This window comes from Saimiri boliviensis, chromosome 13, assembly GCF_048565385.1.
Source record: "Saimiri boliviensis isolate mSaiBol1 chromosome 13, mSaiBol1.pri, whole genome shotgun sequence".
Classification (NCBI taxonomy): Eukaryota; Metazoa; Chordata; class Mammalia; order Primates; family Cebidae; genus Saimiri; species Saimiri boliviensis.
This window is the reverse complement of record NC_133461.1, coordinates 19,853,535-19,865,768: the sequence shown is the minus strand read 5'-3', so window position 1 is coordinate 19,865,768 and position 12,234 is coordinate 19,853,535. Positions and strand designations below refer to the sequence as shown.

At 45.1% G+C, this 12,234-nt stretch overlaps 1 long non-coding RNA gene across 1 annotated transcript in view; it reads left to right on the top strand.

Moving 5' to 3' along the window:
- LOC141580771 (uncharacterized) overlaps positions 1-1,878 on the top strand; it is a 28,497-nt gene extending 26,619 nt beyond the window's left edge. The window contains exon 3 of the long non-coding RNA XR_012513086.1: positions 1,682-1,878. This is a non-coding gene — a long non-coding RNA (uncharacterized LOC141580771). The remainder of the gene's footprint in view (positions 1-1,681) is intronic.
- Positions 1,879-12,234: the final 10,356 nt, after the last annotated feature.

Genomic DNA, 12,234 nt, shown 5'->3' with positions numbered 1-12,234 from the left:
GTAGGTCTTGAGATATTCCTCCTACCACATTGTATGTGCAAGACTTCTGGACAACTTTCATGGGGAATCCAAAGTCAAGGCCTGGCCAGCAGCGTCTATAGCTGCAAATGCTATATAGCTCTCTTTTTGAGAGCTATTTTGAGTCTGCTTGGTAGCTCTCTTCTGCTCTTCTCTGCTGGGGTCTAATAGGGACTCTCCTCTACTTCAGGTTTTGAGGGCTCTTATCATTTTCCCAGACCAAATCCCCGCCCTGTATCCTTGCTGTCAGGGAACTGAATCATTGCTTGATGCAAGGTGGATCAAGTCAAGGAGCTTAAAATGCACTCCTGACTCATCAACAGCTTTTAGAATACCAGAGACAATGTGGACTTTCCATTACCTTTAACCCTTTTCCCCCAAACAGAGCTCTAAACATGAATTTGAGGTTATCCTAGGAGATGGGCCATGACTTTATGAAAACAATGTTAAATCAATTGACCAAGTTTGCAGGGCTATCTTCAAAGCATGTTAATCATTTTATTGCTCAGTAAAAAAAACAAAAAACTAGGAACAGTGTAGCCTGTTATTAAACACAAAGATAAACTTTATGTGTATCACATAGTACTCAAACAAAACTAGATTACGAGTTGGCCAATAACAATTGTATAAAGTAACGAGAAGAAATCCAAGCTCTCTGATATTAATGTTATAAAATGATCTTAGAATGGTGCGCCATGGAGACAGGGAGATGATCGCCTAGCTCCATTTGTCCTGCTAAGGGTTGGGATAATGATTGCTTGAGGGATTAATCACTGCACACAAATGTCATTTTCAAAGCAGATTAATGCTTTTGATATTGGAGCAAAAGGTCGAGCCTACACAATCCTCTAAATTATGTGTTTAGAAGAATCACCCCAGAAATTTTTATTTATAATTTGATGTTTCCTTTATTGGAACAGGCACTCTAGTTATTGGCTTGATGTGTTAATAAAATCTTTATTTGATACGATGTGTCCTGCCACCGAGAAATGGTAACTTGGAAATTGTATTGAAAATTACAGGAGACGCAACTCATAACGACTTCTAATATTGAAGAGAGAGGCACGGGGGCAGCTTATCCAAAACTAGTGGTTGCTTTGTAAAGAATCAGCTACACTAAGCCTTGGAGCATTAGAAAAAATATATGCGTGCATCTGATGCTCTGGAAATTCACTTGAACCACTCAGCAATGGACAAGTCATCTTTTGAGAAGCTAGAACACTTTTCTTCTTCGTCGTCTTTTTTTTTTTTTTTTTTTTTTTTTGAGATGGAGTCTTGCTCTGTCACCAGGCTGGAGTGCAGTGGTGCGATCTTGCCTCACTGCACCTCCTGGGTTTGAGCGATTCTCCTGCTTCAGCCTCCCAAGTAGCTGGGACTATGGTGTGTGCCACCACGTCCAGCTAATTTTTGTATTTTTAGTAGAGATGGGGTTTTACCATGTTGGCCAGGATGGTCTTGATCTCTTCACCTTGGGATCCACCCACCTCGGCCTCCCAAAGTGCTGGGGTTACAGGTCTGAGCCACCGCGCCCGGCCACTTTCTTTTCAACATCCTTCTCTCCCCACTCCCAATCTGATTATTTAGCAGTAAACTTACTTGGGATGATCATGCATATGTGCTATGAATGCTAAAATGAAAGAACATGTGGCATTGTGTTTCCCAGGATGGGGCTGACTACAGTGTGGGCGTGTGCGTCCCCGATTCTTGTGCTGAAGAGGATGTGACTCTGATGTCTCAGCTGGGTAAGTACAAAAAAGTATCCAGTGAAACTATCATGTCAACGTAATGTTGGAAAAACCCCAGGTCCTTAAAACCAAGAAAGGTAATTACTTCAGGATTGAACCAACCTTTCATTGTGCTCAAGCCAATAAACTGAGCATAGTGGAGGTTAGAGGGGTTCAGGAGTGAAGATGGTGGAATGGTGATGGAGTGGGTGGGGAGGAAGACAATAAGGAAGAGGTAGAGCCGAATCTTTAACAAAAGTGTAAAGTTAAACAGTCTTTCCTCGCCCACAGCTGCTTGGTTAGGCTGAAGTAAGGAGGTGGGTGGTGTCTGGTTTCCCTGTTATGAGTGTTCTGAGGCCAGGCCCATGTGTGGCTATCTGCCACCTGCCATATCCAGAGGCCATTCTGATGAGGCCTGTGTGCAGTCAACATGTTGTAATGGATTAGTGTTAAGAGCCCAGCATGTGGTTCTGGTTGTCACCTCCCAGATGTATGATCCTGGGCCAATCACTTAATCTCCCCAAGTTCAGTCTCTTCCTCTGTACAGTGAGGGGTGGCTCTGCCTGGCTCTCTCTATGGCCCTTCTAATCACTTCTCCCTTAGCTATGCAGAAGGAATACACTTTAGTCTCCACAGAAGCCGATTTGACTTCCTCTGTCTTTCAGAGTTTTCAAAGCAAGAGTTTTAAGCTTAGATTTTTGCCACTAGTGTTTTTTATATTTATTCTGGTCATCCAGAGAATAACTAACACATAATAAAGTTATACATTATTAAGAGTTCTCCTTTAAAGTCTTGATATTGCAGCTGGTTGGCAAACCCTTAAACGGTCCTCTGCATTTGTGACAATTCCTATAGCTTTGGGTATATATCTAGCTAGGTATTTCGTGTGCTGTTTAAAAAAGCAATAAATTGTTACAAATCAAATTCAAATTTCAATTCTTGTTGGATAAGCTGTAAATATCCTAGAAACAAAGATAAATCTGTAGTTACTATTAAATTAGCATTTCAAGTGAGTGACTCTGTCAGTCCACTGAGTTAATAGTCTGTATTATTTAAGAGATTTCTTAATTAGCCTAACTTTTCAGACTAATGCTAAGCTTTCTAGCCAGAGTTGACATTAGAATAAAATAAAATATTAGAAATAAATGCCATTGATAAAAAGATTTTTTGAAAAAGTAGCATTCAAGGAGAAACAAGATGGAGATCCTCTTTGAGGAATCAGAAAAAGAAAATGGTCTGGTTGTCGTGAGCTGAGCTGACATGGGTGGATGGATTAGGGGAATTTAGTCTTTGCTGCCCAGGCATTTTTCCAGCTCTGGCACAGAGGCAGCGGATAGAAATTGGAGGTCTTTGCCCAGGGTAAAAGGTCCCCATCTGGAAAGGATTTGTCAGCTATTCCTTAAAGCTCTTTGATGGAGTTGCCAATATTCCTCTACAGATGTGAGACAACCCGCTCGGCAGTGCCAGGTGGAAGCTGTTTGCACAGACTGCACTCACCCAGAGGAGGAAAGCTGGGAGGGCCAAGAGAACACGCCCCAGTTCTGCAGAGGGAGAGCACGATCCTGGAAGGGTAGAACAAAACTGCTTTTGGCCAAAGGCAGGGGCAAAACACTGCACGGTTATTGTCATGGAATGTTATAAAATTTCACCCAACAGATTTCACGTGCGCTTCTAAGAATAAACATATGTAACACTAGAATGCTGGGAGCCTGGATCAAACCTGGATGTGGTGATTACAAAACGCAATTTATGAGATATTTTTCTAAAAATTCAGACCCATGCATTTTGGTGTCACTAATAGTCCTTTCCTAGTGCTGCTGTAACAAGCGACCACAAACTGGGTGGCTTAGAATGACAGACATTCATTCTCTCAGTTCTTGAGGCTAAACATCCTAAGTCACAGCGTTGATGAGGTTGGTTCCTTTTGGAGGCTCGGGAGGAGAGCTGGTTCCTTGCCCCTCTCCGTGCACCTGGTGGTTGCCGGCCCTTCCTGGCACTCCTTGGCTTGTAGCCTCATCATTCGAACCTCTACCTCCGCCCACATGTGGAATTCTTCCCCATGTGTCCAAACTTCCCTCTCGTAAGGACACCAATCATACTGGATTTAGGGCCCACCCTAACCTCATTTTAAAGTTGATTACAGTTACAAAAAGACTCTATTTCCAAATCAGGTCACATTTGCAGGTACTGGGGCTTAGGACTTGAACCTTTTTGGGGGACACAGTTCAACCCAAAAGACTACCTAATACCTACTTCCTAGTCTGGCTAGTTTATCTGAGTTTCCTTTAACACGACAGGGAGTTGGGCTGATGGGGACTCCCAGCCCCTTAGCTCAGAGCCCTGCTCTTAGACCATGCTTGACAAATGTTAGATAATCCTGCTGAAGTTTAATTGTGAGGCAGAGGTGATCTGTCTGGTCAAGGGACCACACAAGAGCTGAAAAAGAAGGGGCTGAGGTGTTTTTGTTCTTGCTTTTGTTTGTTTGTTTGTTTGTTTGTTTGTTTTTTGAGACAGGGTCTTACTCTGTTGCCTAGGCTGGGGTGCAGTGGTGCAATCACGGCTTATTACAGCTTCGATCTCCTGGGTGCGGGCAATCCTTCCACCTCAGCCTCTCATATAGCTGAGATCAGGCATGCACCACCATTTTTAAATGTTTTGAAGAGATGGGGTCTCCTTAAGTTTACCAGACTGGTCTCAAACTCCTGGAGTCAAGCAATCCTTCTGCCTTGACCTCCCAAAGTGCTGGGATTACAGGCGTGAGCCACTGCACCCAGCCTGGGGTTTGTTTTAAAGGTCTGTTTAACACTGAGTTGTGTCTGATTTTATCCAGACTATACATTATTAAGAGTTCTCCTTTAAACACTGAAGGGCTGCATATTTCCATTCTTGGGGACTCACTCTAAGTCTGTCTTGCTGGAGACTTTATAACATTTTATGATGATCACACTGTCCCAGTTTGCAGTGGCCAAAAGCAAGGAGCTCTGAGCTGCTTAGAATCAATGCTGAACAGTCCTTTACAATGAGCTTTAAACTATGCTCTTTCCTATGGTCTATGAGGCTAATTTCACCTTGCTTTGCCTGTAAGAATCACTAGCCTCACATAGCAGAACAATGGTGCTAGAACCACAGGGGAGAATTTTTCTCCTCCAACTCTCTATTACAGATTTCCTGAGCACCAGTGGGGAAAATGGAACTCTTTTAATAGTAAGCCCTTGAATTACCCACAGAATTGCCTTTCTGGCTAAGAATTCAAAAGGAATCAAAACTATTTTACAGAATACCATTTTGTGCTCTCAATTCAGGAACTATTTATTGAGCAATTTTCTCTCTGGCCTTTGTATGAGACATCACCTGTATGTGCTGGGGAGATCAAAACTATTGGGAGTTACTCGTTTCAAAAAATGTATAATTTAGTTATGAAGAAAAGTGTGTACGCCTGGCTATTAGGAAACACTGCTGGGAAAGAAATGTCCATTCTCACATCAAGTGTTGGGGCTGGGCATACAAGGAGGAGGAGCAGTGCTCAGCATGGCTAGAGGAAGAGTGGGGAATTTAGACAGGGCTTGAGCTGACCTGTCGAAAGAGTGAAGAGGTCAGGGTAGGGTGGGGTGAGAAGTTGCTGGAAAACAGATTCAACAGAGGCTTCCAATAAAGGTTTCCTATTCTACGTGTAGATCTGGAATCTAGCATAGCACAGACACCTAAGGCTGATGACTTAAGGCTGATTGGACGTCCTCTTAGCTTTGTTTACTATGGCAGGATTTACAGTTGGGCTGTGGTTGATTGACAAAAAAAACCCAACTAACCAAAACAGCCAAACCAAACCCAAACAAAAATGCCCCTCAATTCCTTTAACATTAGAAATGGAACTTCTGAAGGGAACAGATGCGCTCTGGCTGGCCAGTACATTTCGTTTTCAGTGGAAGAGTTTATTTTGGAAACCCAGATACCAACTCTGGGGAGCACTGGTTCAGAGCACATGGAGTTGGATTATGAAAAATTCTGCTGCTAGCTCTCCTGCAGGGACCTGCCGTAACCTAGACCAAGCACCCCCACTGTTGGCCGGGGCTGAGGACACACAGATGACCCTTCCTTCTTATTTCTACCCTTACCATGCTATCATTAAGAATCCGAATTAATTACATACTATTCATCTTTCAGCAGCATTTTTTGATATTTCAGAAACCTCAGGTCACAGACTCATAGGAACCTTGACTGTTAGAGATGGAAAAGGTATTAGAATCCATTGGATCTATATGTTTATTACAGTACTATTCGCAATAGCAGAGACTTGGAACCAACCCAAATGCCCATCAATGATAGACTGGATAAAGAAAATGTGGCACATAGACACCATGGAATACTATGCAGCCATCAAAAAGGATGAGTTCATGTCCTTTGCAGGGACATGGATGAAGCTGGAAACCATCATTCTCAGCAAACTAACACGGGAACAGAAAACCAAACACCACATGTTCTCACTCGTAAGTGGGAGTTGGACAATGAGAACGCATGGACACAGGGAGGGGAACATCACACACCAGGGGCCTGTTGGGGGTTGAGAGAAAGGGGAGGGAGAGCATTAGGACAAATTCATAACGTATGCGGGGCTTAAAACCTAGATGATGGGTTGATGGGTACAGCAAATGAGCATGGCAGATGTATACCTATTTAACAAACCTGCATGTTCTACACATGCAACCCAGAACTTAAAGTATAATAATAATAATAATAATAATAATAATAATAATAAAAGAATACATCATGTCCAAACCACCCTTCACTGTTACACAGATGAGGAAATGAGACCCAGAGAGGTGCAGTGACTTGCTCAGGGTCACACAGCAAGCTAGCTCAAACTAGCTCCTGAATGCAAGACTAGGCAATGTGGTGTGTAAGATGAGGAACACCCAACATTTATTAAACTTACTGCCTGCCTTGCACTGTCCTCCTTAGGACAATAATTGCATCAGAGTTCTCATGACAGCCCTAGGAGCTAGGTACTATTACCATCCCCATTTAACAAACAAGGAAAACCATGTCCCCGTCGCTTGTGGAGATTCGAGAAGCTCCAGGTCTTATTTCTAACCATGTCCTGGGATTCATAGCAGGAGCACCTGTAAACTTGTCAGAAGGGCAAAGTCAGGTTCCATCTCAAACCTCCTGGATTAGGAACTTGCAGGGAGGGAGGCGGAGAGCCAACAGGCCCTCCAGGTAGTTCTGAGGCTTGTAGAATTGGGGACAGCCCGCTAGTCTTACCAGCAACATCTTCACACACAATTTCTTCCAGCGCTCGGCGGCTGTGTCCTGACTTGCTGCTTCTTACTTTCAGTTTCAGATGGCATGTTTCCCCAGACTATGGGCTTCAATTGTATATTTCCATCTTATATTGCATTTCTCCCTGGGTTGGGGGGCTTGTTCACAGATAGATTTGAGCCGGCAACGGTGCGTGTTTAGGCTTTTTGTTCCCAGTACCATGTGCTAAGAAAGGCTGGGAGAACAGACGGATTCAGGAGACCCCCGGTTTACTTCCAGCTGGGCTAACAGTTCCTCATTCTGTGGGTTTCCACATTTTTGTGCCCTGTTTCCCTCCAACTGTAAATCAGATATATTCAAAACCAACTGTTCCCCTTTTTTATTTTTTGGAGACAGTCTCGTTCTGTGGCCAGACTGGAGTGCAGTGGCGTGATCTCAGCTCACTGCAACCTCTGCCTCCAGGGCTCAAGTGATTCTTGTGCTTCAGCCTCCCTAGTAACTGGGACTACAGACGTGCACCACCACACCAGGCTAATTTTAGGGTTTCACCATGCAGGCCAGGCTGGTTTCCAACTCCTGACCTCTAGTGATCCCCCTTCATCGGCCTCCCAAAGTGTAGGATTGCAGGCGTGAGCCACCGCGCCTGGCACCAGCTGTCATCTCTTTTTAGTGTAAAAATTTCATTTTGAAATAACAGATATGGAAGCACTTTGAAAAACGTAAGGCATTATGACAAACTAAATGATTTATACCATCGCTTTTTCTCTTTTGGTAGATACTTTAAGATTCAGAAATACTTCATTTTTGGCCCCTTCCCTCTCTCTTTTTACAATAAATTCTTCCTCCTCGTCTGGTGGGAGTGTGGCCAGATGTGCTGCTGGAATGTTCCCCCTGGACACGTTTGCGGCCGTGTGTCTGTGAGTACGGACTTTGAGATACCCGGGTGGGATGTGATCTGCCGGTACTGTTTTATCAATGTCCCCTCATCAACTGCATTTCACCATCACATTTCATTCATTGCGCGATTTTGTTCATTGCACGTTGTCTGGCCAGTGCTGCCTATTTCAGGATATTATGGTCTGAGTGTTTTTGTTTCCCCCGCAAAATTCGTATGTTGGAATCTCACCTGCAATGTGATGACATCCAGAGATGGGGCGTTTGGGAGGTGCCTGTCATGAGGGCAGAGCCTTCATGAATGGGGTCAGGTAGCTTAGGCAAGCGACCCCAGAGAGCCCCCTCGCCCCTTCCACCATGTGAGGACACAGCTAGAAGGTGCCATCTATGAACCAGAAAGTAGGCTCTCACCAGACACCGAATCTTCCAGCACCTTGATCCTGGGCTTCCCGGCCTCCAGAACTATGAGAAATTAATTTCTGGGATGTATAAGCCGCCTAGCCTATGGTATTTTGTTATAGCAGCCAGACTACTGAGACACAGGGAGATCACCATTTACCTTTTTTTTTTTTTTTTTTTGAGAAGAAGTCTTGCTCCGTCACCCAGGCTGGAGTGCAGTGGTGCAATTTTGGCTCACTGCAACCTCCGCCTCACTGGTTCAATCGATTCTCCTGTCCCAGCCTCCCGAGTAGCTGGGACTACAGGCCTGCACCCACCACGCCCAGCTAATTCTGTATTTTTAGTAGAGATGGCGTTTCACCATGTTGGCCAGGCTGGCCTCGACCTCCTGACCTCAGATGGTCCACCCACCTCAGCCTCCTAAAGTATTGGGATTACAGGTGTGAGCCACCATGCGAGCCCACCGTTTTACCTGAAACAAGAAAATGGGAACGTGTTCAAGGGGAAGGCCGGCCATGCCCAGCGTGACTGGTTTGAGGACCACTGAGAAATGTATTCTATCCCAAGGTACTGCTGTTCCTTGCTGTCAGGGGACCGCTGAAGATGAACCTTGTATCGGAGACACTGCCTTGCTTACAGACATTGCAGCGACTTCCCCAGGACGTCCTGTTTGTTCCTTAGCATAAATCACATAGGAGTACAATTGCTGGGCCATCACTCTCAAATCACTTGATGTTGTTTTCCTAAAAAGTTCATTTTTCCTGCCGCCAGTAGGAAACTCTCAGGAGTTTCTTTACCCTCTCACCAGCATCAAAAGCTGCTACCTTTATAAAAACTGGAACCAGTTTGATAGGTGAATACACTGGTTTAATTTACATCTTCAAAAAATGGGCAAAGAGGGTTTTACTTTCCTGTTTATCTGCCACTTGTATTTTTCTCTTGCAAGTTCATCTTCTTCACTCTCTTTTCCGTGCGTGTGTTAGTTACGTGCTTCTCCTTCTTCTTCTCCCTCTTCTCTTTTTTGAGACCGTCTCCCTCCATCACCCAGGCTGCAGTGTAATGGGGCGATTTCAGCTCACTGCAACCTTTGCCTCCTGGGCTCAAGAGATTCTCCTGCCTCAGCCTCCTGACTAGCTGGGACTATAGACACATACCACCATGCCCAGCTAAATTTTGTATTTTCTTTTTTTTTTTTTTTTCATTTTGAAAAATGTTTATTCATCTGACTTTTTCCTGGCCAATTGCTTTGGTCATCTGCATAATGATTCTAAAAACTGGCTTTCAGCATGTGTTTTTCCAAGCAAATGAACTTTATCATAACAAGGCACAGCTCTGACTTTAGTCCCTGTGGAGTCTGGGCTCTGATAACTTAGGCTAGTCATCATATAAGCCTGGAATGACTGTTTGGGATCCTCATGGCCAGCTTAAAGCTTTCCTTCCTCAGCCACTCTGGGCCCTTGAAAAGGTCACATGCATTTGTGGCAGAGACTCCATCATAACGAAGTTGACCCCAAAGTTGGCAAACACACGTACCTAGAAAGAACTCATCCCAATTGTAGATTGCTCACCAGACAGGTTACACGACGATCACCAGTTAACATGCCATAGGAAAATTACATTCCAGGAAAAAACAAAATGCTATAAAAACAAAACAAAACACCAAAACAGCTCTCCTCCTTTGATCCGGTGGTCTGCAGAGGTCCTCACATGCACACACCGCCACTCTTCCAGACCAGCCGTCCACTGGGGCCTTCTCAATCTCATCCAAAGTCGCATTCTCAACCTTGACTGGGACTTGGGCTCTTGATTTTGGCAGCTGCAACTTCGTAGTGTCTTCTCACTTGTAGAACTCTAACTGCAGTCTCTCACGAGTCCCCAAATTCCAAGAAGCATAAAAAAAACAAAAAAAAACAAAAAAAAAAAAACAAAAAAAAAAACACCAAAGCACAAGGGTATACTTCCAAACTTTGAAAATACAATAAAATCACTGGAACAAGTATGACCACACAGCAGCGTGCATAGTGTACAGGCCCTATTCCTTTACGTGGGACGTGAATGAAAAGCTGTCTCTTCCAAACTGAATGCACTTATTAATCAAAAAATACACATGACCATCTAATGCTGAAGTCATCCACCAGCGTGGTACTGGAAATTTAGTGGCTAAGTGGAGAAACGCAGGCAGAAAAACAGGGGAGACCAAAGGAAAGGCTCTCTTGTATCAGCCTGTCCAAGCAGCCACGACTCCTTATCAGGTCAACACAGTTCATCAGTTGGCAACCTATGAAAAAAGAGTGAAAGCACGGCTCTGCGCTCCCCTCCCTGGCTGCCCAGCGCCTTCCACGCGGGACATTCCACGCTGCGCTCTGCTCCAGCCTAGCGCGGTCCCCCGGGCTCAGCAGCAATCCCGCAATCCGCTAGTGCAGCTCCACGATCCTGCCCATCCGCGCCGCCTCCGCGGCCTTCCTCGCGGCTTTGGCGCACAGCCCGGCCATCCGCTCCTCCGCCTCTGCCTCCACCTCGCTCTTGATGGCGTCTAGCAAGCTCTTTAAATTTTGTATTTTCAGTAGAGTTGGTGTTTCACCTTGTAGGCCAGGCTGGTCTCAAACTGCTGACCTCAGGTGATGTGCCCGCCTTGGCCTCCCAAAGAGCTGGGATTACAGGAGTGAGCCACTGCGCCCAGCCAGGTTCTTATCACTTTTTAAAGTTTATTCTGGGTATAAAGAATATTAATTCTTAGCCATATCGGCTGCAAATATCTTCCTCAGTATTTTGGTTGCTTTATGATTTAAAAAATAACGATGACAAGTTAAGTGAAATCCATTGATATTTTCTTTTTCATTAGTTTTATCCTTAGAGCATCGTTCTCCACCCTTAATATTGTGAAATGTTTTTCTATGTAAATATTCAGCACGCGGCTTTTCACAGGTTTTCTCAGCATCGGTTTCGGTGTCCTGAGATGAGGGAAGGCGTGGCTGTCGTGTCTTCTTCCTGCAGGTTCATCACCTTGCTGGGTCTTGCCCTCCCTCTGGCTGGAACAGTCTGCGTGGCAGTCAGGGAGTGGGGGTCAGCCTGCAGGACATCGCGGGAACACGGGGGCGCGGCGGCCACTTATGGAAGTCTGCCATTGAGCGAGGTGGAGAGCAATGAACAAAGCCGCAGAATCCCAGGGACCCACTGTCCGGCGCATCTCCCCGGGTCAGCAGCCCCGAGCAGAGGAAAAAGTAGGTATTTGAATGAAATTAGGACCACCCAGGAGAGGTGACTTAGTGGAGTGTGCAGGTGGAAACGAAGGCTGCAGTGCTGGCTTCTGGTGAACGCCCGGCAGCTTCCAAATGTCAGTGTGGAGGTTGGATCTCTGCTCTTGACAATCCTGTCTTTGTTTACCATCAGCGTGCTAAGGTCAGGCAAAGTCACTAAAAATGCTGCTTTATTTTGTGGGTACAATTATCCAGTGTGTTTTTGTGCTGATCAAAGACTAGGGTAGAACAAGGCTTGGTGTTTCACTGCAGCAATTCTCTGAGGAACAATTCCACAGTCACAGTGTCTATTTTCAGTGTCACACTTACACACATGACCCGTAGAAGCGTCTTGCCATCACCAGGAAAGTAAATGATTTACATAGAAACTGAAGGGAGGGTGGTGAGCATTCAACACAAGCTCATTCACGCAGCACAATATGTGCGAGCCAGAAACAGATTAACCCAGCATAGGTAGTGGGAGGCCGGATTTCAGCGAGTGAGACTGCATTGTGCTTCAGTGAAAAGTCAAGAGCATTGCCTTCATTTCTACCTGCCTGCCTATACAGCAAGGCAAATAGAATATATCTCTGTCTCACACAAAAAGGCCTGGTCACCCAATTACCTTCAGAACATGTGGAGTAAGAGGGCTGGGCGCCTCAGTTTCCACGTGTGTAAAACAGAGGCATTTAATGGGATCTGTGGAA